Genomic DNA, 4813 nt, shown 5'->3' with positions numbered 1-4813 from the left:
GCTGCAGGCGGCGCTGAGGGACCTCACCTCCCGAACTCGGGGCGCCCGGCCCCCCGCCTGCCCGACCCCCGCTGTCTCTCGGCCCGCGCGCTCCAGGCGGCGCGGGGACTCGCGGGGAGCAGCACCGCCGTCCCACCAGCTCCCGCCGTCAGCCGCCAGCCTGCGCGCTCACACGTGTACACTCGCCCCTCACGCCATTCGCGTTCACACGCGCGCAATCACGCACGCGCACTCTCACGCACGTACACACGCGCAGCCCGCCGCCCGACGGCATCCCCGCCCCTCCTTCCCCCACCGGGACAGAGCCCAGGAGGAGCGACCCCGGCCCCAAACCGCCTTACCTGCAGCCGCCGCTCGGCGCCGCGCCTGCCCGCGCCCTGCGGTCGGACCCGCGGGGTGGGGAGCGGAGGTCTGAGGGACGCCCGCCTAGGACGCCGCACCGCGCTGCAGCTTCTATCGCCCCTCCGGGAGCCTGGGCCGGTGATTCGCTTCTTTTCGCTGCGCGGTTACCACGGCGGCGCGCTTGCGCGCTCGTGCCCCAAGTGAGTGGGTTGGGGTTGTCCGTACGGCCTTTTGGGAGCTGGTTTGATCCGCTCTGCTTCGAGAAGTTGGACCCCCAGGTGGGCATCCCCAGCCTAAGGGGACATAGTGTTAGGAGCCATTGTGAACTCACAGATTGAGGAAACTCCTGAGGTGAGGTGGGTTTGCAAGGCCTCCCTCCCTCAGATGGGGAAGGATGTCTATGCCCCACTCCATTATTTTTGCTTGACCACCTACCCCCAAGGCGACTTGTTGACTGGAATCCGGAGTTACTTGACCCCTTATCATAAAATATGTTAATTGTACCTAGTGAGGGAACATATTATAGGAATTTCTTTTGTGTTTATGGGAGTAAGTATTGCATTTCCTGAGAAACTTGTTTTACTTCTAATGAAATAGGCAGTGGACCCCTGCTCTCAAAAAACTAACTTCTGCCATTTCTATGCCAAAAACATTGCATGCATTTGAATGCTAAAGATCCCCGCCTTCCCTATATGATGAGCATCCAAGTCACCTACATCAATCACTATTGTTCAAGATTATGCATGAGGTTTCTACCAACTTATGCCCTGGGAAATTTTTATATACCAAAGAATTTGTCATGAGAAATCCAAACAGGGAGCTGAAGGTAAGCCCTTTCCCTTTCTCCTTCCATTTTTCAGGACGGTTAGGACTCTACCGTAGGGTGCTGCAGATCCCCTGTAGAGATAGGCAGGGTTAGAGTGGTGGATAGGATCAGAACTTGAGACGCTATGGGCTACAACAAGTCTAAAGAATGAAAACTATTTACAGACATTCCATAACCTGCTTTCAAAGAAGGGGGTCACGTTATCTCCCCAGCAAGTGGCTCAATTTTTACATTTTTTACAAAAGCGATGTCCATGGTTCCCAGAGGAAGGAACTGTTAATGTACAGATTGGAATAAGGTGGGAGATGAAATAAAATATTTTAAGCTTAAGGGGCCACAAAAAGTTCACGTTGATGCCCTTTCACTATGTAACTTCATAGGACACTTTGGACCCCCCAGTTAGAGGTATGTAAATTGGCTATAACCGAGAAAGATTCAACTTTCCCTATCCCTCCCCAATATAATATTACTAACGACATAGATGAAAAAGGACAGGATAGAGGGCCTCCCTCCCATAAAGGATAAGGGCAATTCGGAAACAACAGCCAAAGACTATAGCAAGATAAATTGGGTGATTCCTGTAAGATTTAATAGATGGAGACAGAGATGGGAGGAAAAAGAAACGATGTTATGGAGCCAAGAAAGTCAAGGGAAGTTGCTCCTGATAGGCGATGGGCGGGGGAGGGAGGGGTTATGGGTGAGGGGCTCTGGGTTTGATCCTGGGAGGGCAGATTATCAAATAAGGGCCTTTCCGGGGCATGGCGGGATGGAATCGGTCGCCTCCTCTGTCAGGGTGATGGGAAGCTGGAGCTTCATGGTTGGCTGCTTCCAAATGGGGCAGGACATCCCAGGTCTGCAGGTGAGGGGCGGGGGTCATCTGTGCACGTGTTCTCCTCCAGCCCCCAGAGAAATGGCCGCTTGGTCGCCACCTTAAGGTAACTCTTACAATTCCCATACAGGCTAAAGAAACGTCACATAAACCAATAGGAGAATTCAGGGAGCTGCCCTCCAGACCACCTCCTCCCCCTCTGTTATCCAATTCAAATAGATGACAGGCTAACATTAGAGAGGCCTAACGAGGGGCGCCTTGGTGGCTCAGTCAGTTAAGTGTCTGACTTGGGTTCAGGCTCATTATCCGCTGGGAATGAAGAAGCACCAGCATTTCCGAACAATCAAGGCCTGTTTAGAGTCTCCTGAGGCTGAAAAGCAGAGCGGTTTCCAGCTCTGAGGCTCTACACTCACCCTCTCCCTGGCCATGATGGTACTGCTCAGGCCCCGCTGATCTGTCCCCTTCAGGAGGAAGCGGTGCGTGCCCACTGAAGCCCGCTCACGGTGGCCACAGCCTCGTCCATATTCTCTGTTTCCACCGCGCTGGGGCCTCTGCAAACGGGGGGGGGGGGGGGGGGGGGGGGGGGGGGGGGGGGGGGGGGGGGGGGGACCAGGAAAGGCAGCAGGATGGAGTACACTGATTACAGCGGGTGGTTGTCTGCCCTAATACAAGTCCCCTTTTACAGCCAAACCCTGTGCCAACTACAGAAGTCGGAGAGGACGTTTTGTCCACATAAATTCTCTAGTTCAGCACATGGGTCATATATTAATGCCTCTTTTAGACCAAAGAAAATATTATTTATGTCTTCAGAGCAAATGCAGGATTCCAGGGGATTGAGCGTGTAAACCACAAAGAACGTCACAGGAGACAGGACCTCTGCTGTCTGCAGGCACCCAGATGCTGAAGGAGTGGAGCCCGGGGCCTCAGGAGGACCCCGCAAGGTCCTCCCGCACCTCTCCTGTCCTCACCCACAGCAGGCTGGTCCTGCAGCCTCCGCAGCTGCACCTCCCTGCAGGGCCGGCCAGTATCTATCTGACATGTGCCCAGGGCGGTGCTCCCCACCAGGAAGACCAGCTCCTCCTCGGGGCCATCATGGCCTCTAGTGGCCTGTTGTTTCTAGAGTTAGAGAAATGCTGTGAAAAACGGTTATCTCTTTGCATTACTCTGCAGTCCCCTAATCTTTAAAAAATGTTTACTTATTTTGCGAGAAACAACATGAGTGCTGGGAGCCGCACCAGCCTTGCTGGATGACAGGGTCACAGTAAGGAAATGGCAGATGTGCACGGCTCCTATGCATCTCCTTCTGCTACTACTGCTCATGTGAAATTAAGCCTGTTGCTCTTGATTAAGCCTCACAATAGTCCATATCAGACCGATGTTCTCCACACACAGATACCTCATCTGAAGAGCATATTCCCACCTGTATAAAGAGGAATTTAAACACAGCACTGCAGATGTCTGTCCAAAGGCTCTTCTAATGAGCCTCACAAACTTAAGACATAGACAATAAAGGGGGTTAAGAACACAAGAGTTACTATTTAACTCTGATCCAGAGAAAAAGAGCCTAATTTAGGAATAAGAAAACAAACAAGAGCCAGGCATAAAGTACCAGACATACCTGTGCTAATTGGTGCCCATTGTGAGGATGGGTAAGAGTAGTTACAATTTAAATTCAAAGGCAAAGGCCAGCACATATAGGACACCTATGACGCTTACACCTTCAACATCAAAGAACAAGGTTGACACAAGATTTACTTACTAACCAGTGGGAATACATTGTTCCTCTTGTGAGCCAGACAGAATGACTTCTAGCCTTGTTTATGCCTGAATCTTAGAGTTATTGTTATAAACAAATGTGTTGGCTATCTGCTTCTCACTGAAAACATCCTGTTATATTCTTAGTTGTAAGATTTACTACTGGTTCAAACAAATTTATATGTTATCTGCTTTTCACTGGGAATATCCTGTTACCCCATGATGTGTAAATTACCACACTGTAATTAGACTAGTTCTGCAAAAATGCCTCTTTAAAACCTGTTTCTGCACCCTTTTCAAAGCATGTTATCACTGAGAATTATTTGTAGTAAAAATTCTACTTTTTGATGTCATGTTAACACTTAAATCTATAAATAAGTATACAAAACCTGCCAGGGCAAAGGATGCCTGACTGGTGACCAAAAAAGAAATTCTGGGCTCTCTCTCTCTCTTTTTCCCTGACACCGTCACCTCTTCAGGGGACCTGCTGGAGTGGGACTCCTGCGCATGAGCAGGGAAGGGGCAGGGGGGTGAGGGGAGTGGGAGAGGGACAGGGGATCCCAAGCGGCCCCCGCACACCGTGCGGAGCCTGCTGCAGGGCTTTATCTCACCAAGAGATCATGACCTGAGCCAAAATCAAGAGTCCCACACTTACCCCCAGGCACCCCTGATTTCTTGATTTAAGCCCAGTACTCAGGTCCAGATCAGGCATGTCCTGCGGGAATCCTGGGGAGAAGTGCTATAGCCTGTGGCTGAGCCAGGACTACAACGTTCCCAGGGGGAGAACCAGAGTCCAGATTGCAAGTTTCCTTAATTAAAAGGCCTAGACAGGGGTGCCACCCAGGCCTCCCTCCAGAGCGAAGCCGTGGCAGGCTGCCTTTCATGGCGTTTCCACTAATGTACGAGTCGGGTTACAGGTGTCTTGGTGCCTGCCCCAGTTAATAATAAAATCACCCCTTTTACATACATCTCTGTGAACCACGAGCCAGTGATCTTGTTACTGTGGATAATCCCTGAATATCCGCTGCAGAAGGGCAGCTTTGGAGAGCCGCTGGCCTTGC

At 51.3% G+C, this 4813-nt stretch overlaps 1 protein-coding gene across 1 annotated transcript in view; it reads right to left on the bottom strand.

Annotated features, from left to right (window-relative positions):
- LOC115295643 (zinc finger protein 91-like) overlaps positions 1-407 on the bottom strand; it is a 71178-nt gene extending 70771 nt beyond the window's left edge. Inside the window, 1 exon segment of the mRNA XM_029943735.1 lies at positions 342-407. The gene's annotated coding sequence lies outside the window, so the exon portion shown is untranslated.
- Positions 408-4813: the final 4406 nt, after the last annotated feature.

The sequence above is a fragment of the Suricata suricatta genome, chromosome 7 (assembly GCF_006229205.1).
Source record: "Suricata suricatta isolate VVHF042 chromosome 7, meerkat_22Aug2017_6uvM2_HiC, whole genome shotgun sequence".
Taxonomy (NCBI): domain Eukaryota; kingdom Metazoa; phylum Chordata; class Mammalia; order Carnivora; family Herpestidae; genus Suricata; species Suricata suricatta.
The sequence above is the reverse complement of the archived record's forward strand: the minus strand, read 5'-3'. Positions and strand labels throughout refer to the sequence as shown.